At 37.8% G+C, this 26,607-nt stretch overlaps 1 protein-coding gene across 13 annotated transcripts in view; it reads right to left on the bottom strand.

Annotated features, from left to right (window-relative positions):
* Window positions 1–26,310, bottom strand: part of LOC128859310 (potassium voltage-gated channel protein eag) — a 180,798-nt gene extending 154,488 nt beyond the window's left edge. For 10 of the 13 annotated variants that reach the window (XM_054096198.1, XM_054096205.1, XM_054096203.1 and 7 more), the window contains exon 1: window positions 25,768–26,310. The gene's annotated coding sequence lies outside the window, so the exon portion shown is untranslated. The remainder of the gene's footprint in view (window positions 1–25,767) is intronic. The other 3 variants (XM_054096201.1, XM_054096200.1, XM_054096202.1) reach the window with 2 other exon arrangements.
* Window positions 26,311–26,607: the final 297 nt, after the last annotated feature.

Raw genomic sequence — 26,607 nt, 5'->3', positions numbered from 1 at the left:
AAAAGTAAACAAAGAAGCAGCGAGCATTGATTGGCAGCTGACAGACATGGTTTCCAGTATTGGGCGTTCACATTTGTACCACCTACATAGGCGTGGGAATGTGTGCGCCAAGAAGCTAATAGATGCTGCGTTTGGCTGACGCCAAAACGCGATGCGAAACAGGGCACAGTGACGCCATAGATAACAGCTATAAACAACTACAACCACGCGCCACTCTCACGAGCTGTACAACAAAGCGCAGACAGCAATGATTTCTTAGCTTATGATTGCCCTAGTACACACAATGTGGCTTTGGAAGAGGCAGAAGAGCCACCCACCTCCCACTTCCCCTTTGCCTCTCACTTTTGCATTTATTTCCATAGAAATCGTTAGAATTTTTGGCAGCAACTTTCACTTGGCGTTTAAATGATTTGCTTTATTGAATAGAAGAGGTGGTGAGGAGCATAGCAACCAACTTTGAGCTGCTGACATTTGCTGCGAGTGTTGGCGTAAATTTTTGCGTACCCTTGCACATGCTATTGAGATTGAGCGCTACAGCACATTTGGGAATTTTTCGATAATTAAATAATTTTGGCTGTATGCTGTTGTAGTTTCGCTGTTGTTGTTTTCCAACACTCTGCCAGCCAAAAATTTGCGAGGACATAGAGGGAGCCTGCTTTGAGTGAGCGTAAGAAATACAAGAAAATAACAGCAGTATCTGAAAATGAAGCAAAATGTTTGGTTGTAACCGAACTAGAACGCCTTGAAGTATGCCAGGTATAGCAAATAGCTTTGGTTAGACTAAGATTATTGCCAGAAATTTGTATTCACATTAGTGGAAAATAGTTCTAAATAAAAATGTAGAGCAATGTGAATAAAGTGAAGAGGTGAAAGAACAAAATTAGAAAAAATTAATCACTTCTTTATTTATATAAAATTTAAAAGGTTTATTTAGATGACCAGAGAATATGAATTAATGTTGTTTAGGAGAAGTATTTGTTTAACAAAAATTGGATTGACTCCAGTTGCGGCACACCAAAAATATTTGCAATGTACTGAACAATAATTTTTATATAATATTTTCCATAGAAGCATTGCAGAAAGAGAAGGATTGAACCCATTCAGCACATCCTACAATTTCCAAGAATTCGCTTCCATTTCTATGAATACCTGGGCAACTCAGACATGATTCTTTGAAGAGGCTGATCGGATTCGCTAGCAGAAGAAGCTGGTTTAACCCTGACAAGCCATATTTTTTATACACGCTAAGCCCCATCCACAGTCGTTTTGAGGACGGCCCATTCTAAATCAATATTAAAAAGATCCTGTATATAAATAATGTCTAAAATGGGTTTTATTCTTAGGTCTAGTAAATTTTTAATCAAACCCAAAAGAATACATTTCATCGCTTTTTAACTTAAAAATTAGAGCAACAGAAACTATGAAAACACTAGAAAGCTTAAAAATAAAAACTTTTTAAAGGATGACCGCCCAGGTTTAAGAACATGTTGAAAAAGAGCTGGATCAATATTTTTCAAGCTTCACAACGGACCTTTATGGCTCTTGCTAACATTAGTAAATCTAACCTGACCTAACCCGACCTATCTCAACCTAACATTGCGGGCAAAACCGAGAAGAGCTTCCACTTCAGTTTCCTTTTCCAAAAAAGGACCTGAACTGCATTTATTATATAAAAAAACACTGTTTGTGCTAAAAAATTCAAAAATAATATCTGTCCCAACTTTTTTAGTTCTCTATAAATCGCTGTATTTAATTTGTATTCCATGCTTGCATTTGTGCTCAAAATTCAACTATAAATTGCTTGCATTAATTACTCATTTGCTGGCATTGCGACGCCAACCATACGGAAAGTATTAAATGGCCACAGCGAGACAACACTGTCTGACACACAGGACAAATAAAAGCGTATATAATGAAATGTGTGTTGCAAAAGCATACAGAGGCATGTGCACACAGATAGTTGTATTAATATGCACTTACGCATACACGCGCATACACAAACATACTAAAGCACTGCTTGCCAACAAAGTGTATGGCTCGCAATTACAGTTGGAAGGCAAAATATGAGAGATGTTTGACTGTAAACTCAGGAGTTGACACAGGCGAGTTTTGTTGTGCATGACAAACAGACTGTAGGTGCAGGGTTCGATGCTCATTAGGAATATAAAACATGAAAAGGCTATGCTTTCTCAGCAAGGGATGACACATCTTCGAGTTCATTTCTGTCATGGAAAACCTGCCTCTAACTTTCACTTGGAGGCACCTTATACCAGTAATCTTCTTTAAGGCCGCACCAAGCCCCGCACCAGAAATCGAAGAAGAAGCTTGGCCTAACATCTTACATGTATACAAGTGCCAGCCTATCTATTGTTACGAGTATAAGCTTCATATAACCACCATATCGCACTCAAATCCTCACGCTCTACTCTTCTACTCTCTAACTAAGCTCTCTCTTGTGCTTGTGTTTGTGTACACTAACATATTTTTTTCACATAAACACACGAGTATTTTGCCACCCCCCCTGGCATATGAGCGCCCGTGTCTTATTTTTTACACATAACTGTTATTTTATTTCTCCTCTTTCAACGCCATTCTGCTTGCACTTGACTAACCAATAATTATGCCCAACTTTTTCATGCCGTTTTAATTGCTGCTACTGCTCTTGAAATTGCCACTAAATTGTTAGCAAATAAATTTCTGGAATACAGCTGTATTTTATTGAATTAAAGAAAAATAATGGTTAGGACTTTCATTCATTTTATTGGCTACTAGCATTTTGAGCGTCGGACTTGACCCTTTTTATTGTTGCTTTGCTTTTATTTATTTTGCTCGCTTTGCTTTTCCTTTTCCTTGCTACCGAGAAATAGTGGAGCTGATTTGTTTTTTAACAAAATTGATCAACAAATTTTCTCTACCTCCTTTGAAAGTCTGAGCGATCGTACATATAATACATGCTGGTTACAGTGAGTGGTACTTGTGGATGGATGAGAGGGTATCTAAATAAATGTTTATATGTGCACGAAACTGATTCAAAGTCATGAAAATTTGAACAAAAATAAAGGTTCATGGCCATGAGTGATATTCCAACACCATAGTCTACCTAAAAAGGCCAGACATGCCTGTAATTTTCCCTGAACCTTTCTGTGGACTTAAAAAAGCCACATTTCTCAGAAAGTAGAAAGAGAAGAAATTCGTTGAACACTGGTGAGGTTCTATCGGTCAGCGACAAGCGAAACAATTCCTAACGCCGGGCAGAGGAATTTCTGATAAACTACTTCCGCTCAGCAGAGTAGACTTAAGACTTTGAACTGGTTACTTTTAGGTTGCTAGAGGAACGATAATGAAAATCTCGATAAACTCGAAAACTTGTTATAAAAAAATTTTATTTAAAAAAACTAATATTGCAGAAATTTTGTACTTTCTTTCTTTTATACTACATTTTCATTGTAGATATTCCATGAACAAGGAACATTTGAGTTTTATTTGTTCACAAAATATGAAAATTACTATTTCTTATTTCGATAAAAATTTGTCACAAACATCTTTTTTTTTGCGGTACTGTCTGTTTTTCGGCTGTTCGCCATTAGGCATCCCTAACACAACTCAACTAGTAAAATTATTCGCATATAAATCCGAAATCATACTGAGGGTCTTCTGAAGCACATGAATTGAGCGCTGCTAACATTTTCGCGCTTAGAAAATTTTTAAAATTTGTTTCGGCTATTGAAACATTTTCATTGAGAATATATTTTTAGTATTTAAAATACTATGCATGTCTCATACCTTCACCTTTTCAAGACAATTTAGAAGCACGTAATTAAATTTGCTGTCTTCCTACCTTGCGTCACTCACTTCTTCATCCTCTCTGAGGGCTCTTCCTCCTTAGCCATCTTTTTATTCCCTCCAAAATATTTATAAATCCAAATATGCGCGCATGGCTGGCCCATACTTCAGTCACGTTTTCACACCTCCAGCGCAGCTAATTCCGGTTATGCCCGCAACATATGGCAAATGTCAATTGGGCTAGAACAATAGCCAGTGCGATGACGATGCCAAAATCAGCGTGCAGCAGCAGCAACAGTGCAACAGTGGTGGTATGTGAAAGAGCGGCACAATTAAATTTAATTAACAACAGTGGCGACTGGAAGCGCAAAGAAAAAGTGTGAGAAGGCTAAGCAGAAGTGGAAGTGAAAGGTTAAGAGGGAGTGACAGTTCTGCTTTAGCACGACATGCTTGCATAAAAGCAACATTGCAAGCGTGACTGACAGCACAGATAACTGTCGCCAGCACAAAAGTGAACAAAGCCTAAGTTAATTTGGTAACAAAGGGTCACGCGAAGGCGCCACTGGCAGAACACAAAAAGACTAAAAAAAGAGAAATGAAATAAAATATAATAAAATTTGCTGAGTATTTAAGGAGAAACAAGGCGGCTATTGCTAAGCGCAGAAGATACTTCAACTACAGTAATAAAGATAATAAATCTACACAAATTAAAATACCAAAAGATATAAAACCAAAGAAATAAAATATTTTTACTTCCGCTACCATCGCCACAAACGAGTTCAAGGATTCATAACCTACATATTTCAGCTAATTCTTCCACAAAAAAGTGGCTAGTAAAAAAGTACAGCTAACACTTTAAATTCAACTCGACCTAAAGCTCTGCCAAAATTAAATCAATTCCTCCACATTTTCAATCAATCGACACCTTTAACCGCCTAAATGCCGCCTCTCTTAGTTGCCTGCCGCCTGCTTCTCACTAAAAGTGTTTGAAACTCTCTCCTCTACCACCCGGCCACTCTTCAAACTGCAAACCACAAGCAAAAACATATTCAATATTCAAGTTTAACTATTTTTAGCTGAATATTTTCGGCAAGGACATCAGAAGACAACGCCGCCAAGGCAATATTGGGAATTTTTTACATACCGCAACGTGGCATAAGCTTAAAACGAGGAGCAAAATATTCCCACCACACCAGTCGTAAGCTGGTAAGCTGGTAGTGGAGGTGAGAAAGATGCGCCGATGAGGCTGCTTGTAAGACTGCTGCAACAACTACTACAATAAATCGGTGGTTGATACCAAAAAGCGATAGACGGTCGCAAAATCGAAATCGATTACGCAGCAAAGCGCCAGCAGCGGACGTTAGCTAACCTGCAAAATGAAAAATGGCACCTCCTGCCTCCACCGCCTCTATCATCTTTCTTCTTTTTCATTCCGCTGTTCACTGCCTTCCGTTGGTTCTTGTAGCTTCGAACTTGCGTCGAAAAGTTTTTGCGTGTAAAACAAGTAAATTCATTGGCAATTATGAGCACTAAAAAAGGCAGTGCGGAAGCTATAGTTAAGCGGAGAGATGATGGAAGAATAAGTTTTTAAATTTAAACCACAAATTATTGAAGGGACGGTAAAATTTGGTAGAGAAAACAAATTTAACAGATTAGTTAAATGTTTTAAAAAGAAAAATTGTCATGTGGCAGCGGAAAGGTGCAGAGAAAAAAATGCTTGCAAGGAGCTCACTTCTTTGAGATCATAATCACTTGATTCAAATAAGCAAAACATCTGCAACAGACGGAATTTTAATTTAGTTTAAACGGGAATTTTTTTTCAAATAAGTTCTAGGCTTGGCTAAGGTGGCGGTGCAGGAACCAAATGCCGACAAAATTTTTTTGACTTACAGAAACAAGTACTAGAAAACAATTTTCCATAGGCTCTCAACCCAAATCTTACTCAGAATCTCCATGATGTAAGGTTTTCGTGACATTTCAACTTAAAGTAGCAAACCACATGATTTGTTAACTAAATTTTAAGTTATATTGGTTGGTTGGTTGAAATAGTAATTCATCCAGAATACAACTATCGCCTCCGCATCATTTTGCCATTGTTGTTACATCCTCGTTTTCAACTTGTTTAACGGATATTCACATCAGGAATTTATCCAGTCTGTGCGGCTTAAGAACCCTATTAGGTTATTGATGTCAAAGCCAGACAGTTGTTTGAGACTATCGAACAGTGGTTTATCCTGCTTCCATAGGGCAGGGCATTCACAGAGGAAATGGAAAATCGTTTCCTTTTTCTCGTGTTGCTTACAACTGCGACAGTGTGTATCGTGAGAGATGCCCATTTTGGCTGCTTATTCCCCAACAAACGAAATGTCAGTTATGACTGCCGTTTGAGGTTATGTAACATCTTGAGATATTTTTAAAAGGACAGAAAGGTATTTTAAGCACTACCATTTGGCTTTGAAGCCCATTTTCATACATAAAACTAATTAATTTGTCTAGAAAAGAAGTTTTTGTTGTTGTTGTTATAGCAAATATTTCCCATACATATACGCTGAATGCTGCTGGGTTGACAGTCCTTATATAAATCCGGATCGGTCCGGTAATGTAGAACCGACTGTCGTGGGAACCAAAAATCTTAAAAAGATATAACTTTCATGTTTTTTTACTCTCTAGCGCTCGTTTTAATAATTTATCATCATATAAACGCCAGATTTTCACACTGTACTGCTTATGACCTTTAATTTACTCTCAAATGGTTTTTTATTATCGAATCTAAGAGCAAACTCCCATCGCGTAATTAAATGTAAAAAATACTGCATTTTTTATATCCCAGTTACACTCCATATTTGTTTTATTAAATGTATCTTAGTTGGAATCTCTTACAAAAAAATGTCATAAAGAATGCCATAAAAGCGATTCATTGCCAACCACACAAGCATACACTCTCTCTCTCTCACTCAACCACAAAAAATCACATATTCACTTCGCAAACCGCACTCCGACAGCCAAAATCAGCTTTGCGCCTGTGGATATACTGTGTTTTGAGTTACGTAATTGTACGCAGCTCCATTTTATTTATCCATATCCAATATGTCCTAGTCTCAAGGCAAACTACTTATGCGCTACACGGAATGTGTGTATTTTAAAAACGAAGGCAAATATTATTTCTTCTCCTCAAACTTCTCTTCCTTTTCGTTTTCCTTTACCCTTCAGCATTTACATACGCATGATACATTCACTCGCTCACTCGCTTCCTCAAACATAACCTCAAACTAATTGATTGGCATTTCTTGTGAATTCCGGGATTATGTATTATTAGTGCCTTCTGTGCCTGCTGAATTATGGCACTCCCTCCCCTCGCACCTACTCAGCCTGATTAAGCTTCAGCATAGGCAGGTGGCTGCTTTCATACTGGAATTACTGGAATCTTTATGCATACAAGGGCATGTACAAGTGTGTGTAGATACATCTATAAGAAAATAGCTCTTTTCATGAATGACCGCAACTCTAATACTTACCATACATGAAAACCAACCCATACGCATACGCTCTTAAAATTTCGACTTATTAGATTAATAATTTGATGTTAGAGAGTGATTAAGCACCATAAGCCAATAACAGAATATACCAAATTGTTCATATTGGCCTCAAAATTTAATGAGCAAATTAAATGAGAAATTTCTCAGCACTGATGGTCAGATGGTGGGTCACGTGGCGATCAATTTTCTTGCAGGGTAGTTTTGGGTTCAATAGCAGCTGTGTAGGCTCGCCTAATTGTACATAACTGCCCGGAGGATAAACACAGCACTGAAAATCAATCACGTACATGCGTTGGAAGACCTCTTCACGCACACACATACACAAGCATAAAGGAAAAAGGATGTGAAGATCTACGCAAGTAGAACCGCCTTCATTATGTGATATGGTCCCGTCAGGCTCGTCGTAAGTAATAGCTGAACCCACGCTGCAGGTGAGCATTTGTTTGTAGACGCAATGGTTTGTAAATTGAGGGTCAACCAACTTTCTATATTAGCTATAAATTTCTGTGCAGATGGCTACTTTGCATCAAAGGAAGAAGAATAGGACATAAACTTAAAGCAAAAGGAAAGTATTTTCGAACCGTAAGTGCTCCACGAAAAAGAAAGCAGACGAGAGTTTGGTAGATCAGAAGTAACCTTGGCATGAATGTGTGATATCTGTTTGTGTGTATGTATGCTACAAAGAAATGTGCGTCTGCTACTGAGTTCTATCACACAATTACCAAAAAGACAAATAAGCATTCTTGCCCACAAATCTTGGGTGGATATATCCTTAAATGGGTAATTTAGCGCACCAGAAACCTGGCCTAGCCAGGTAAGCTGAAGTAAAATTTTCCTAAATGTTGTATCAAAGTTTCAACTAGATCAGGGAAAGCTTTACAGAGATATTAAACTCTAACCGAAAGAGTATAGCTTGGTAAACTTTGTATGCATTTGCTTTAAAACTGGCTTAAATTTTGTGCATTTTAGCTAAAGTTTAAGACTTTTTGATCATATTTCCTCAACCCCATCACATTCGCCCACATTACTCTATATATATTTAATACTAATAGCCTATACGATAATAATTCCACACTTAAAGCCATTAATTTCTCCTTTATGCCTTCGTGCCACTCTTAAAGCTCTCTACCCACTTTTCACACAAATTAAAAATCCCTTTCAGACCATCAACAGAGGTGCTGTCGTCAGCAATTGGCAAACGCATCAAATGTGAAATTAAACCAATCGCATATCCTGGTTACGTTTCAATACAAACGAGCTCTCACACACACTCCCACAAGTACACATAAACTCACTCATCAACATAGCAGTGGCCGCAATTTATTTATGTTTACAAATAATTAAGTTGCCAAAAATAGCAGATAAGGAGCAGATATCGAAGCAAAAATAAGGAAGGGGAAGACAAAATGTGAAGACAATGAATGACGACCAGCAAAGAAAGTGAATGCATAAATCATTTATAAATACAAGATGTACATATGTATGTATGTATGTACATATTATTGTGGGCAATTTAATACATTCATAGAGGATTTTTTCTTCATTTGCGCCAACAAAAACCCAGTAAGAAATATTAAAATTAGCGCTAACAGCTTTATGCGGATGACTTAGAAAACTAGTCTCATTTCAGGGCTACCTTGGAAATTCTCAACTGCTTTGTTGGCGGTTTTATCGTCGCCTAGATATCAGTGAAAAGGTAGATATCATATTCCGCTATACGTTCACACTGTACCAATGCCACGACTTTTATTACTGCCATAAGTTCACCCTTTTATTATCGCCATATATTCGGGAAGCCGAAAACTTAAGAAGATTCCCAGATATTCGGAATTATTATTATTTTATTATTTCAAAAAAACTCAATTGGGCTTTTCGAAGACTAAATTTTTTACATATAATATATAAAATTGAAGTAAGAAGATTTTTTTTTCATTTTGGAAAAGTTCATCAAAAAATGAGAGCACAAAATTTATTTTACTTATTTAATATTATGATGCATGTTTCTTGAAAATAAAGTGTTTTATAAATAAAGTAGCCAACAAAAAATATTATTTATTTGTCTTAAGTGTACTTTTTTGGATTTTGGGATTTTTTGAAGATGTTAAAAAAGTAGATATATTTTATTCTCCTTTTTTATTTAATATGGATATACAGGGTGGACGATATGAAGTGTTACCTATTCAAAACACCATAACTTTTTTGTGTGAAATTAGTTGTTATTGATTTCAAAGACAAAATTGTTCAAAAATTTTTTTTTTTTTTTTTTTTTTTTTTTTTATTGAAACGTTATAAAATTTGTATACATTTCATGGTATTACGCCTAGCATAAGCTAACAAGTAACATTATTCTATCCTTAACATTGAAATTTAAAAACAATTATAAATATTTTACAAACAATTATACAGCGTTGGCGACTAAATCTCGTGGCTTAGTTCTTCGAAGTCTTCTTGTGCAGACTGTTTTGGTAAGCTCTGCGGCCTCCGGGTTTATGTGCTCTTTCAGCCTGGTTTCATGGTTACTTGCAAGAATTTGGATTATATCAGCGACTTTTTTCACCGACAGATCCTTGTGCAGGTCGTGATTTCGCACATACCAAGGTGCGTTGACCATGTCTCTGAGAATCTTATTCTGCAGGCGTTGTACAGCTTCAATGTTTGATTTAGTGGTACATCCCCATAATTGAATGCCGTATGTCCATACCGGGTTAACTACTTGGTTGTATATTAATAATTTATTCTGTATTGACAATGTAGACTTTCTGCCAATTAACCATTTCATTTTTTTAATTTTTAAGTTGATTTCAGTTGCTTTAATTTTGACATGTTCTTTCCATTTGAGCTTTGCATCCAAAGTCATACCCAAGTATTTTGCTGTATTACTATATGGAACAGTAGCAGATGATATTTTCACTGGGTTATAGGCTATTTTCTTGTTTGTAAAGTCTACGTGAACAGACTTGCTTTCATTTAGTTTGATTCTCCAGTTTTCAGTCCATGCGACAACTCCGTCTATCGATGCCTGTAACTTTCTAGTTGATTCATTTGCGTTATTTCCATAGGCTAAGATACACGTGTCATCAGCAAAAGTGGCTATCTTACTTGTATTTGAAACAGGTAGATCTGCAGTATAGAGCAAATACAGTACTGGCCCAAGAATGCTGCCTTGTGGTACACCAGCTTCAATTTTTTTAATGTTTGAGTATGCTTGTCTTTGTTTCACTCTAAAATATCTGTCTGTGAGATATGATTCCAATAGCAAAGTATATTGATATGGGAGCATCGCTCTGAGCTTACGGATTAGACCTTCGTGCCACACTTTATCAAACGCCTGTGCGATATCAAGGAATATTGCTGAACACACTTGATTGTTTTCTATGGCCTCTTCTATGATGTGTACTATACGATGTATCTGATCTATCGTTGAATGTTTTTCTCGAAATCCAAATTGGTGAGATGGTATTAATTGTTTATTAGAAATTATATCCTTTAATCGTTTGGAAAATAGTTTTTCAAATAGCTTTCCGATGGCTGGGAGTAATGCTATTGGGCGGTAAGATGTGACTTCGTTGGGATTTTTCCCTGGCTTTGGGATCATTTTAATTTCAGAAATTTTCCAATGCATTGGTATGTATTTAAATTCAATGCATGCATTCATTATTAAAGTGAGTTTGATTAGCGCTTTGTAAGATAAGTTCTTTAGCACTTCGGCTGTGATTAAGTCAAATCCTGGACTTTTCTTTTGTTTTAGTTTGGAGATTTCATTTGCTACCTCATCAGTGGTAAAACTTGTAATTTCAACAGATTCTTGCACAGTATGGGGAAACAAAGTGTAATTTATCGTTTCAAATGGCTTAAAAATTTTTTGGAGGTGTTGTGCAAATAACTCAGCTTTTTCCGAATCGGTTTTTGCCCAAGGTTGGTTGCTATTTGGCTGTTTAATTGAGGGATTATGTTGAATTGGTCTTTTCATATGTGCCGTAGTCCGCCATAGAGAGTAATCAGAGGTTTTATCTGCAGATAGGTTTTGTAGCTTTATATTTAAAGTTCTGTTTTTATTTTCTTGAATAGCATATTTCACTGTTTTGGTGAGGTTGTTTAATTGTGTTTTAAGTGATGGAGACCTAATCGACTGCCACTTTTTTCTGATTTTTCTTTTTTCCTTTATGAGTTCAATTATATTCGAAGGATATCTTTGGCGATTAATTTTTTGGACTCTTACAGGTGTACTTAACCAAGCAGCTTTTTGTATCTGTGCTGACAGCTTTATTGTTTCCTTCTCAATTTCGTCAACATTATCGATTTCATTTGTCGTGTTTACATATGTTCAAAAATGATTACAATTTTATCATATATTCACTTTAGCTCGATATGACCACCTTTTGCCTTGACTATAGCCTTCAAACGGTCAAAAAATGAGTTACATACTGAACGAATGTGATCTTGAGGTATTTTGGCCCATTCTCGTTTAATCGCTTTTTTCAGCGCATCCATACTGGTATATTTTTTAGTCCTCACCTAGCTCTCCAAAATGGACCAGATGGAATAGTCCATCGGATTTGCGTCTGGCGAATTCGAAAGCCATTGTGTGGACGAAATGAAGTGTGGAACATGATTTTTTAACCATTCTTGGTTCACACGAGCTTTATGAGATGGTCCCCAGTCCTGTTAAAACGTCTATGGTCTACGACCGAAATGTTTGCGTGTCCACGGCTCTAAAGCAGCTTCTAAAATATTTTCCCGATAATAAGTCGCATTCACTTTGACACCAGGCTCGATAAAAATGATTGGAGAGCGTCCATCGGCGGTCACTGCGGCCCAAACCATTACTTGCGATGGGAAATTGCTTCGAGTGGCCATACGTAGGCTCAAATTCTCGTATGAGCGTTCGGTTAAGTAAACACGATCGTTTTGAGTGTTTATGAACTGCTCAATTCGGAAATTTGTTTCATCAGAAAACATAATGTTAGGAATTTCGCTACGTTCGTGCAAGCGCAACAACTCCTTTGCTCTTTCGCAACGAACTTTGTTTTGTGGTGTGAAAGATCGTTTGCTTTTTGGAACTTGTAAGCCTTGATCTTGAGCTCATTTTCCAATATGCGTCGAATGCTGTCTTGTGATATTTTCGGTTCTTTGGTCATTTTTCTTCCACTTCGACGTGGATTTCGTTCAAGTCGAGCCTTCACTTTCCGAACCATTTCTGGATTTTTTAGTCCACCTCCATAGCGTTTTGCAATGCTACCAGTATAATTGTAACATTTTATAGTGCGATACACAAATATTTTATTCACTTTGAGGTGACTGAGCTCACGACTGGTTGTGATTTTCCAGCCAAATATAACGCAATCACACTATTACGTTTGAATTTCATCACAGAAAAAAAAATTCAACAAATGCAAAACGCAAATGCTTTTGATGGCTTATAAACAATATACTGAACTGTCATTAAAACGATTTTGACGTTGATGTCATGAGCTGTTTTACAGATACAAGCAGATTCTTCATATCGTTCACCCTTAATTCTCTTTTCGAAAATTGAAATTTTTGTATACAAAAAATTCAAGATAAAGAAAAACTTATTCATTTATTGGTGTAATTTTATGTTTTTGTTTTAGAAATTTATTTATTAAAAATCCAGGAATTTTAGTTTCTTGTGATTACTTATGCATGTGGGGTGAAAAAATGTGTCTATGATTTCATTCTGAATCGCATTTTTTTATTTAATAATTTGTTTTTTTTTATCAGAATTTCAAATTTTCTTAATTTTTGCTTTTTACGTGCTCAATTATGTGACTTTCCTGGTTTTATGTCTAGTAAATATGGGCAAAAATCATCTCCAAATTTGAGCTAGGTTGAGTTTTATATATATTATAGTAGATCCGGAACTACTTATTTGTTTTGGGTTTTTCAATTCGGAAAAAAGTTTTTTTTTCAATTTTTGGCTGGATGTTTGAGAAATAGAAAGTTTTTTGGAACAAACTTTTTGCTAATCAGAAATATTTTGTTTTCTCATTTTTTTAATTTTTTGATTGAATGTCTGATAAAAAGAAATTGTTCCTAGATGGAAGTAGTTTAATTTTTGTTTTTTTTTTTTTTGAATCCGACTATTAAGATTTCTTGCATTCAATCTTCCTAGATAAGTAGATTTTATTTTCCAAATATTATATTTTTTTGAGATATTTTTGGACAATTGTATAAATTTAGGTATTAAACTTTTTGCCACATTCTAAATTTATATGTATTAAATATTTACATTTGAATATTTACTGAGTCTTTAATTATTCGATTCACACAAAGTTTTCATATACATTTTTTCTTTTCTCCTAATCTCTTTTTCCCATCAATTTAGTTTGCAGCCCAAATTAATGTTTAGCTATTGACAAGTCTTATTTGAAAACTATTTAAATAATTCAGCAAGATAAAGGAAAAGTCTGCTTTTGGCGATTTTCCACCTATGGCCTTTGGAATTTGTAAATTTATGAACTAAATGAAAATCTGCTTATTTTAAATATTCATACGGATTTGTGAATGCGTCAAGCAAAGAAAATAAATTACCTGAAAAAATATTTTACAACAAAAGTGATGAATGCAGCACGCATATTTCAGTCACCAACACAACGGAAAGTGGCATATACAAATGTATGTAGGTAATATATATAATAAGTATCGCTTGTCCTGCACACAGCTTGAATGACATGAAAAATGTGTGTTTTTTTTGTTTTTGTTTTCTAGGTGCATTCATTTGCAGCATACCAGCATATCTATCATGCCATAAATTGTCAATTTATTGACACGACTGCAACTAGCAGACATGCATGACAACGGGCAGCTTTGTGTGTGTGTATGTAGGCAGCTGTATTTCCGCATGCTCTCATATCCTCTTCACGCTGAACTCAATTCAAGTGAACTCCTATCACCTTCGCTTCACATCAACTATTCTTTTTATGATTTTACATTAATGGCTTCACGTATGCCAGCTTTTTTGCACACCTACAATACACACTTACAGCTCTGTCCATGTAAACAGAAGCACTTCCGTTCATAAACGGATATTGTCGACACCATTAGCCTGTCATTTCGAAGAGTAATATTGCGCCGCAAAGTATGCTAAAACACATCGCATCTGCTTTTTTCCGGCACTTTTCATACGTAAATACATTTGAATTAACACACAACTCCACACATCGGATGGGCCCCTCTTCGGAAGTATCGAATTTCGTTAAAAAGAAATAATTTAAAATGCATTGGACAAGTCATTTCGTATTTTGTCATGGTCACAATGTGTCACACAATGCACGAAATAATGTTGTTTTTCAGGACCCCCATTTACATTTTATTCTTCGTCTTCGGTTTCTCTTGCTTTTTTTTTTGTATTTGTTGCTACAATTTTTAGCTTAACAAAAGTCAAATGCCCTCTCACATTCAACATTTTTGAGCAATTCTGACGTGGATATAACTGTATTTATTGATTTATGCAGCAGCGACCATTTGCTGTTGGCGCAAAGTTACCAGATGGACGTAAATAAATAAAATAAAATAAAAGAAAATGTAAGCGAAAGGAAAATTTGCATATGCCTTGGAGAGACATCAGGAGACTTCTGAAAGTGAACTTAGAGTGAAAAGAAAGTACGCCCTTAAGACACTCATTCCGCTGGCTGAATAAACTATCACTTTTGAGCTCGTAAATCTGATGACGTGGTTATATCCATTAATTTGGATTTTGCTACTATGCTGAAAACGACTACAAGCACCAGAATTTAAGCCAGATACGTTAGTTATCAACATAGAGATTTCGTTAGAAACCCGCCGCTGAATACGGCTAAAGCTAGCTGAATGGAACCGACACGGTTTCAAATGAACCAGTTGAGCCGTCATGGTGAATATATAGCCACATAATTAGCCGTAATCGTAAATAATAATCTGTAAGAAGAACTCCAGTTTTCCTTCACTTCCAATTCACTGTCATCTGGCAACACTTGTATTCTTATCACGTATTTCCATAATGCTTTTTTGTCTTGCTTCCAGCTTCCATAACCAACCAAACTATACCAACATCACAAAAACAATAAACAAACCAGGGAATCAGTGCAGTAAAATTTATAGTTTTTGTTGTTGCAAGAAATGCATATAAATTATTTATTTCGAAAAGACGCTCTGCGCATGCACTTTACTTTGGGATTTAACTGAAAAATTTGTCTCCTTCCTAATTCAAAGATTTAAAATAGTAGAAATTGAATTGAAAATATCGGCCACTAATGCCTTTGGAGCCTCGCGACATTAGATGTATATGAAGGGAAGCAAAAAAGTTGGCAAATGAACACATATACCGTTATTTTGGAGATTTTATGCTTTTTTGCTGTAATAGCTGTCATAATTTTCCAATAACTTTTTGATAGCTCGGAATGAGTTCTGGAATATTCAATATAATTCAGCAATAAAGGCACTGAATTGGTGTCGATTTCATTTACAGCCGTGTGCCTATGTACCAAAAGCACATTACAGGGCGCCTAACAAAGCTGAATTCTATACGAAGGCGCTGACAATACGACTGTATTTTAGTTATTCCGAAATATAAGTTATGCCTCTCGTTGCCTGAGAGCTCAGTATGAATGATTTCTTTTTGAGTAATCACGCGCGAAATCGCAACATTTTCCTACCTGTTGGCAGATAAACAAATGAATCATCGAGGTTCTAAGAAACTTCGTTTATTTAGGAACCAGCAATAACACCGATAACAATTTTAGCCTTGAAATCCAACGTAGAAGCTTTTCTGCCAATAAGTGCTACTTTGGACTAAGTAGGCAATCAAGTAGTAAAGTCCTCTCGCGACAAACTAAACTAACACCTTTTAAGGGTCTTATCATTCCCGTCATATAGTATGGCACAGAGCTAAGACGATGAAAATATCTGATGACGCGTCCCTTAGAGAGCTTGAAAGAAAGATTTTGCGGGGGATTTTTGGACTTTTTCACGTTCGCGACGACAAGTATCGTAGGCGATGGAACAATGAGCTGTATGAGCTTTACGATGACATAGACATAGCGCAGCAAATAAAGATCCAGTGGCTTCGTGGGCTGAAAGTATTCGGTAGCAGAGGCAGAGGAAATCTTTATCTGAGTTGGAAAGGTCAGGTAGAAAATGACTTGGCGAGAAATAGTTGAATGAAATGACGTTGTGAGTTCACATTACAGTCAGACTTTTACAAATACAATACAATTCCCTGGCAATTGAAAGCCGATCTAAAATTCTCATCAGACTTATGAAGAGAGAATTGTTGAACCTAAAAAAGGTTATGTGGTCATCTGTGAGCTCTGCTAGGCATCCCATATAACCAAAACTATGTGTGGGAGGTAGTTTGTCTCTAAGTAGTCTCCCAGGCAATGCTGCTCACCCTAGCTGAGGTTCATAATGACGCATTTCTGAGCCTCGTTGTTTAATAAATAAATAGTTACTAGTTAAAGGATAAATGCTCAATACTGCTGCACTCTAAATTAGCAAAACAATTCGGTTTAGAAGAAGTTTGAGATATGACAGTGTCGTATTGTGAGACTAGCTACGCTAACAGAACAACAAAAAATAAACACTGGCAAGGGAATTTATACCGATTAGTCATTTTTGCTGCTGTTAATTGGCCTTAATCGCAAACACCGAAATATATGTATTCGTACAGCGCTATGAAAGGCTGGTAAAAAAAGCATACTTTTAGGCTTTGAATTTTCTACAGTCAGGCGATGAAATCGAAAATGGGTAGAGAAAGCGAATCCTATGAAAAATAATGCTAATAAATCCCAATTAAATGCAATTAAAATGTAATGAAATATTTCAGCGCGAACCAACCACAGGGCGGAGAAGCGCTGGAAGTCAAGGTGGCTTAGGAAGAACAGAAGAGCGAAGCCAAAAAGTGACGCGTAATCCGCTTAGCTGGTGCGGAGAAAAGAAAGAAACGCGTAAGGTGCAAGCGAAAGGAGGACTCGAGTGGCAAGTAAATGTTGCATGAAGTGTTAATGGGTACAGAAAAGGTTTGGGGACTGGAAAGAAAAAGAAGAAAAGCTATGTAAAACTAATAAAAATTGGGAAAGTGAGGCAGAAGTCGGAAAATGGTAGAAGGAAGCCGAAATGTGATAGAGGAATGGCGGAACAAATGCGTGCAACAAAATTAACTTAAATGGATTTTCAATGTAAATACAGTTGTTAGCAGTCATGGAAGGGACAGCGATTAACCTTAGTGGGAAAAGAAGGGAAGGCGAAACAAGCAACAACTATAAAAATGGTTACAAGTGAAGAAAGAAGAGGAAGAACCAGTTCAGTGAGGGCCATGAATGCCGCACGAAACACGCCAAGACTTAATTAACAAAAGCCGCTCCAAAAGTGAACGATAAAAAAAGGGAAAGTTAAAATGAAGTACAAAGAAAGAATATCAACTCGCGAGTAGTTAAAAAAAATATGTTGAAGCGCATATCAGAGCTGAGTGGCAGAGAAGGAAGTGGCGCAGAGATCGCGACGCGTATTAACCTGTTTTTCGGGGCCCACAAACATACACTGACACACGCGCCTATACGACTAGACCACCAAGCACGTGGTAATTAGCCGCTCGTGTTTGTTTTTGGTGCCTTTTTTGTGTGCGGTCATGTTGCAAGCAGCTTACACATCCAGTTAGGTGCTTTATGGGTGCGTGGCACTGCCTCGACTTGCTGATGCCCCTCAAAGGCAAGCAAAGCAAAGGTTAATGTCAACTTATGTCAGAGATGCAAGAGCGCTAAAGAGACGCAAATGTGTAAGCAGCAGCTAAAGGCAAAGGCCACCACCAAACGGCAGGAAGTGGCAATGAAACTTGGTAATTGCAAAATATTTGCATACAAATGCGCTGCAACAGCAACAACAAAACCAACAACAGCTGTGGCCGAGAATTACAAAAGTGCAAAAAGAACACTGAGGTGAAAGAAGACAGCAGCGTTACAGCTGCTAATGCAGCGACCATCAATCAGTGGCAAGGCGTTTGCAACTACCACGACATGGGCATTGTGCAATAACACTGTTTTTGTTTTTTTAACGAGCATCAGAAAACTCAACTTGACAGCTGACATTGGAGGCCATTTGGCGCCGCGCACTCAGTTGCATGTAACAAAATTTGCGGTAAGGTGCAGCTTTAGTGGCAGGCAACAGCGTGCAGCTCGAGTGCGGCATTGGGGTGCATCTGCAGCAACTACACGACCGTTGTTACATCAGCAGTGCAGTTTATGTTCCTTTGTTTTGGATTTTTTACTATTATTGATCTGGTTTCGCGCGTATTATATGGTGTTGCCTGCCCCCAGCACTGGCGACATTCAATTTCAGCTCTTTTTTTCGAAAATAGGAGCCACTAGCGGCCCATAGACACAGATATTGCAAACGTTTTAGACATTTGTTGTTGTTTGTTGGCAATTTACTTATAAAACTTTCGTTACCTGACTCACGTGGAAAATATAAAGTGGCTTTCTTTCTTTTTTCTGATGTCGGTCAACTGGCTGAAACGATTGGCAATGCGCCAAATGTCTTAAAAGGCAACACTGCAATATGTGTCACACAAAATAAACACACACGACAGGGAGTGAACTGTGAAAAGCGTGAAAAAAGTAAAAATAACAGGAAGTGAAAATAACCAAAAACAGTGAAAGTAGCTTTTGTTGGAAAAGTGGTACTTTTTTTTGTGAAAGTGAGTTTCTTGCTACTTAACTTTCGCTTTTAGTTCATAAAAGAGTGAAATATGTCTACAAGACACTTATGAGAGTCAGTTCTCAATACTGGCCGTACTCGGTGTTGAAGCGCCATACCGAATTAGAAACTTAGGCATCGATGACTCAAATAAAACGAGAGAGTTTGGATCAAGTAAAACGTTTTCAAAGTTTGTTAGGCAACAATTTCGCGATGAAATAACACAGCTGGAAATATTCGAGTATTCGCCGGTCCTAACTGGTCTATTTGATTAGCCCATTTTTGACTAATTTTTCCAATAAATCTGATCGTATGGCGTCAATGGTGGCTTGAATATTGCCTTCCAATGCTTCAGGAGTTGTTGGTTTGTCACCATAAGCCAATGACTTAACAATAGTGCCATAAAAAATTACCCAGAGGTGTTAAATTTTACGAACGAAAAGGTCAGGGGATAGGACCTCTTCTGGAAGGAAAGTTGTCACCAAATTGTTTCTTGCAATTGTGTGGTAAGTTGCGCAGTCTTGTTGGAACCAAATGTCGTCGATGTTTGGCTGATTAGTTTTTGGAAACAAAAATTCAGTTTTTTTTTTAATTTTGAACTTCCTCAAATTTCATATACCGAAAAATATGCTACTGACTGTATAATTGAAAGAAATTTTATTCTATGACCGCCAAGTATAAATTACAGATATAGTTGCTCAATTTGGCCCTTCAAAGGAAATCGGTTTCGTCGAAGTCAGCTACGCAGCCACTATTTTATTTTCTATTAATTTTTACAGCTCATGAAATGTAAAATAAAGTATCTTTTTCAAAACTTGACTTATTTGTTTCGCAAAAAAAAATTCCAAAATACGCTTAATTCTTTCGAGGCACAATGACAAAACCTCTTAATCTCTACAGCAACACAACCAAAAGGAAATAAGTGCTTTAGATATTCATTTCCAAACAAAAACAAATTAATTTGAAAAATGTGTCCCTTATCTATCAGCAAAGCAACAACACTACACTCTGCCTTAACCAATAGAAAAAAACACTCTTCACATAGCTACTGAAGGATTCATTTGAATGGCAGCAGAGAACAATTTAAACACAAATTGCTTAGAAAAACAACCTTTCATCTGAGGATAGTCAACATATCCAAGTGGAAGTTGCCCTTCCCATGCCGCAGCCGACCATATTTGCTGTTACTTGAACCACAAAGTAAATAATACAAAAGTTCACATGTTGACTGTAATGCAATTTGCTTTTATTGCTGGGCAACTCTTTACCTGTCGTTAATATTAAAACAAAAAACCAATATAACATGCACACACACATACACGAGCGCACCAGAATCCCACATGAAAGAACCAGCGATCGGATACAGGAAGTTTTGGATAATATCGAGCCGGATATAGTAAAAACTATACAGTGAGATTTGCGGAGGCCACACACACATCTATACAAAACATTTCTAAGGATAAAAGGTACGTAGAAACGCATTTACAGAACTATGCAGATAAACACATAAGCCACTTCAAAGGATAAGGAGGGCACAAATTCACATTTGCAGAACCCAACAAGTTTCATTGGCATATCCAGGCAACCACAATAAGGAAAAGCGTCTTTTTTGCCATTTCAAGGAGATTAACTGAAGCGCTTGGCTTCATTCCATACGAGCGCAGGATGCTCACATAAAAGGATACAAGAAAAGAACATAAAAATAGAAATATAATCAGAGGCATATCTGTGCATAAGAATGGCTGTGAAAAATAGAAAGTACGTTGCAAAATAACGATTCGAGCTGGTGGTGGCAATAAACGCAACGCAGTAACTACAATGAAAACTTCGATACCAGCAACGGTAGTTGAGGCAGCAGAAGCAATCGGCAAGTGTGCTCGACTTTAGTGACTGAAGTGGTAAAACCAACTGAAATATTCAACAGCAGCTGTAGTCAGGAGCCAGCAGCCACTTCCGCTTTGCTCTTACTGGCACACACACACACGTCTGTGCCACACAATACAACAACATTTGCGTTTCAGGTGTAATTCCATAAGAAGTACAGCCAGAAGGATTAAGTTGTAGAAGTGTATTGAAAAATGCTGCTGCTTCCACCTGGAGCCGGAGCAGCTCGTCAACCCGGCTGTGGCTTTTGTGGCATTGCGGTGCTTTCAGCAGTAGGCAGCCATACTCGATGGCTCGGTGTGTAGACAGACGCGCTTCGTTGCATTGCCATTGACAGTTGAACAAGCAACCTTTCGCACACACAAATGTCGACTCCACTCACGTACACACACAAACATTTCGCTGGTCGTAAATTTATTTATAATTTTTTATTCAACAGCCGCTACTCGCAAGGAACAAGCTACCTATGCTGCCCGTACAGCTGTTGGTGCTGCTGATTGCGTGTGCCACACAGAACTTATTACAGCATAATGTGCCAAGTTGTTTAATATGCATATACTTGTTTAAATATATTACAATATCATAAGTAATGTATGTAGCTGCATAAAACAGACCCATTACCAGGTGAGCGACGTGTGTGTGTGTGTGTGAGTTACATTACTTCTGCAGATTTTGTGCGCTTACTCGTTACTGCTGTTGCGAATATCCTTTTGAATTTTTAATATTTCAATCGTTGGCAAATTGCTGACCAGGGAGAGCAGCCTTTGATACGTGAACTCAATTCTCTTAATTTGGTTTGGATGAGTGTAAAGCTTGGAAGAAAAACCTAGCCGTAAGCGTGAAAAGCTCTACAGCATACTTGGAGTGTCAAAATCAAAACCAGTGGCAAATTTTCTTTAGCAAAATGTCTCAAGAAATGTATGAACATTCCTAAAGTAAAGGCTGTTTCAATAGCGGCGTGACGTAAGCTTTTGCAGTGTACAGTCGGAGACATTTCGGCGCTTCAAATTATCAAAGGACTTCACTTCTTCAGTTAATTTATTTTTCTAAAGGCGACTAGAGAAGGTTGGTCCATGCTTGAAACCTAATCCGTATATCAAACATTAAATTACGACATGTTGCTGGGACGACATAGAATTCATAAGATACTGGATGGACAGCTCAAAAGGGAGGCAGACGAAACAATTTATTCTTCCTTTTAAAAGAACGTCAAGTAGGCTCCTAAGCGTAGAAAATGTCAGAATGTCCTGTACCTCATTCCAGTGGTCAGTGGAGCATGCTCCCACTAACTCAATAACATTCCTCCTCCTTCACTTATTTCCACCTTGGAACCGCTTTAACATTTCTTCAACGTGGAGCCCCATTTATGTCTATTGGCACAGCAGGTTCCACTCCTCTGAGCATACGGAGACTTTTCGCCTTCGATAGTATCCACTTCTCTCACTGCTTTCATAAGTGGTTCTGAAGGAAATGAAATAACGGATAGAGAGGCCTTACAAATACTTACTGAATACAACACGGGGCAATGTAGCCTTCGTTATGACTTCAGGAAATAAGTACTAAGCATCTGCCAGTTTTGCGAGCTGGGCGATGAAACTCGAGTACACACTCTGCGAATATGTAGCCCTTGGATGACGAAGACTCACTATAGGTTAGTGGGTGGGTTTGCTCTAAATGAGCCAACAGGAGACTCAAATTCATAAGAAGCCTCCAATTATAGGCCCGAGCTCAAGCATAAAAGGCTGTACCACATCAGAGGATGTACCGTAAACTATAGCCCATTAGAAACTAATTACGAAATGTGATAATTAAGTTTCGGGAATTTTTAACAATAATTTAACATAAGTCCACCTCTAATTCTACAAAATGCTTCGAAAAAACATCCGCAATCCTCCGGGATTAACCTTCTATATGCCACCATAATTAGTAGCCTTGAGAGGCCACTTCACCTTGGGCGAGCTTGAAGAAATACAATCGGTTCTTGGGACTTCCAAATCTTCATATATAATGGAAAATGAGCTCAGCTATTTCAACAAGGAAAAACGAACTGTGCAGGCGATTCCTCAGTGACGGTAGAGACCCAAGCTGAGAAATGCTCAAAAAGTCGAAAAATTAGTACTGCCCGAAGAAAGAATGGAGTAGTAGCCTGCTATTTGCTACCTACAGATTAGCAAAGTATAAATTGGGGAGCTTTTACATGATTAATTGTAAATGAAAAAAATTTAAAAATTGTCTGCTTTAGATATCGCAATTCTCGACGATCGCGATGCCTGTTCACATAACGCGGGATGTGAGGGATGCCTTAAAAACTTCGGTAATCACTGGAATTGTCCACCGGCTCTATGCAGACGTGGATGGCAATAATTTTTTCCTTATTTTTGCAAAATCAAAAAAAGTTACGGACGAAATGTTACTCACGACAGTGACATGAAAGCGGCCGTAGAAAACCACTTTGATGAGAATTCCGAAGAATATTTTTCCAGTGGCATAAAGCATAATACGAGGGCCTTTTGAAGAGCCCATGAGAAGTGAAAGAGATAGCATATTGAGTTTATGTTTAGTTAGTAGCATCTCATGGAAGATCACACATAAAGTTTCAACCGGAACGGTCCCCTTCTTTGTGTTTGGCCTTCGTATGCATGGAAAAAGGCGAGTGATTTTGCTTTTCCTTTAGGACAAAGCACCAGCTCCTGCGAGAGCAGTTGTGGTCGCAAGATTAATGGAAATAGAATTCCAACTCATTTCACATTTCACATATTCAGTGATTATTTGTTTCCCAATTTAAAAAAATGAGTGGCAGAAACGAATGGATATTTTTCAGACTTGAATAAATCTTATTTTTCGGAAGGTACCAAGAAACTAGATCAGCGTTGGATGAAGTGTATAAGGGTAAAGGAGACTATGCCGAAAAATTTAAACAGTTTACCCCAAACAATTAAGTAGGTTTCATTTTAATACAGACGACATTTTTAAACGACTCTCGTCCTCAGGTTGTAAAAAAGCACTCCACCTGAAAAAATGGAAAAGTAAGAAATCTTCTTTATACTATAAAGGAGAATGTCTGTACGTTGTCCGCGCATCACTACGAAACGACAACACCAAATGACGAAAAAAATTGTATACATTCATATTTTCACCCAATGAAGGCTATAGGCATGCTTTTATGATGGAACTCCCTTCCCACAGCCCCCAGGCCGCGCCACGACTCTCATTCGTCACTAATAATCGAATATTTGCTTAAATTTAATCTAAAAAATCTTATTTTTTCCCATTTCCCACTATTTATAGCACACTCTAGACTTCATAATCCGCATAAGCTGTTCAACTATGACCCAAATGCAAAGTTCAAAAACGGTTTGAGATAGAAAATTAATAAAAATAAAATTTTTCTGATTGGTTGTTTTGATTTTATTCAACGAGGCATAGTAACGGATACCGGGTATTGTAATATTATGGTTATTAATAAAAAATTATTTTCTAGGAAATTATTGTTTGTAATTCTTTTATATACATATGCTAAATCCCTCAAAACTACTCCTACGCGAGCGGGGCCGCGGGTTAAAGCTAGTATACATATAAAACCATACCTTTCATTCACTAATTACCTCAGGTCGCGATATTATCGGCCTTGCCTTGCATGTTCAGATAATTCAGTTCAAATTCTTAAGCATTTAGTTATGCTGAAAGTTTAAAAATTAGTCGAAGTGGTCCGATGGCGCTGGCTTTGAGGAATTTTATTGCATGGCCTCAGACTTTAAGGTCCCAGATTTGACCTGTAAGCCCTTTTAATGCATATTAACTACAGTTAAAGAGATTATCAATCCGAAGATTAAATACCCAATGAATTAAAAAAATTGGTTGCCCCATAAAGTGCGCAACAATTCGTTGGCGTTATGTAAAACAAACTCATCGCTTGAGATATGTCCTTAACATTTTCCCCCAACGAATTCAACGCCCAAGCACACCGCATACACTCACACATACAAATACAAAATCAAGCTGCTACTGCGAGTACTGCTTCTTGGCACACAATTTCTTAGCTGAAGCATACTTTAAGGCGCCATACGCGAAATTGTGTCATTTCTTCTGGCGCTTTGTTGCTACATTCCATGTGAAAGTTAAAGAAGAAAATTCATATTCTGGCATTCGTAAATCATAGAGCACCACACGGCTTTCATTGTTGGCGCAAAACTTTCGCTAAACTCGCTTTCGCTTTGAGAAAACTATGTCACTTTCTGGCGTTTTCGTTTTTAATAACTGGCACACAAAATAAACGAAAGGGAAATACCAAATGTCATTTATTTACGTTCCTTCTAATGTTTAGCTGTGTGTGTGTGTTGCTTTAGGTGTATGTCATAATTCAAAACGAACAAGCAATGCGAACGCGCACGAAGCGGCGCACAGAAATCGCGCGAGTGCAGTCGCGGAAAAGTCAGCATGCCAGAGCGCATGGACACGCACACACGCACACCCATGCTGCTGCATCCTGTTGAACGCTGTTGACTTGCAAGCGCACAGCTGTGGCTAAGCAGAGGAGGCGAAGGGGAAAACGAACGAGCGCACGAGTAGTTTGACCGACTGCCCAACCGAGCACCCGTCCAGGCGGCCCATTAGACACAGGGTCCAACGTCCTGGCAGTCAGCGAGTCAGACAGTAAAGCAGCACACAGAGCAACCAGTCGGCCAGCCAGTCAGTCTGTCTTCCTTGGCGCTCTAATACATTCATTTGTGTGTGTGTGTGTGTGGCTGCGTGTTCGTGCGTGCCGCATGGCTTTATTTGTGTTCGAATTCGTATTCTTTTGTGTTCGCGCCTGTGTTCGTATGCGTGTATATAGTTTTTTTCTTCTTTTTTCCTGTTTTTAGTTTTTTTGGCTCACTTCAGTGTTTCGAAAGTCCTTCTACTTCAGCGCTTTTGCTTTTCTGTAGACCTGCTGCTTCTACTCCGACTGTTACTTGCTCCTTGCAATTGTCGCGTCGCCGTCTTTGTAGTCGTGGTCGTCGTTGTTGCCGTTGTCGTCGTCGTGACTCGCTCGCCACTCGCCACACTCAATGTCATTACACAATAATTTCGCTTTTCTTTAAAAATTTCACTTTTCATCACCTTTACCGTTGCGATTTTCGCAAATCTTTCCTTTCGTTGAATACACGTTTCCAATTTAATTTATTTTTTCCGTCACTCCTGGGACTGGTCTACTTTTAGGCGTTTTTGCGCAGACAACGCAAAATAAATTCACATTTTCACATTTTTTCCACAAAGTTTATGGGGCTTCATGAATTTAATTCTCTTTTTGCATATTTCTTTTTATCCTATAACTTTAGATATAAAGTGAACTTTTTTGTTGGTAATTTTTCAAAAACGTTTTTCCCACACACACGCACACACATTGTCCGCGCCGTTGTAGCGACAACGTAGCACTTGGTTACGCACCTAAAAGTTGACTACGAAAATGACACAGAACTATTTTGAGAAGAACCTTTGAAGCGAGTGGTGGATTCTCAGGCACCGGTCAGGCGTGCTGAGAGAGCCACAAATGAGAGTCCACGCATCAGTATGCTGCCTATTGAGAGCGCGCTCAAAGGAAGTTTAGTGTGCGAAAGAGAGACAGCAAGCATTTGTTAAGCGAGCAATTGAAAGTTTTGAGGTGAATTGTGAACAGCTGTTGGGGGAAAGTGTGTTGAAGTACAATTTTGTTTAATAGTTGAAGCAAACGTTAAAT

This window comes from Anastrepha ludens, chromosome 3 (genome assembly GCF_028408465.1).
Source record: "Anastrepha ludens isolate Willacy chromosome 3, idAnaLude1.1, whole genome shotgun sequence".
Taxonomy (NCBI): domain Eukaryota; kingdom Metazoa; phylum Arthropoda; class Insecta; order Diptera; family Tephritidae; genus Anastrepha; species Anastrepha ludens.
The sequence above is the reverse complement of the archived record's forward strand: the minus strand, read 5'-3'. Positions and strand labels throughout refer to the sequence as shown.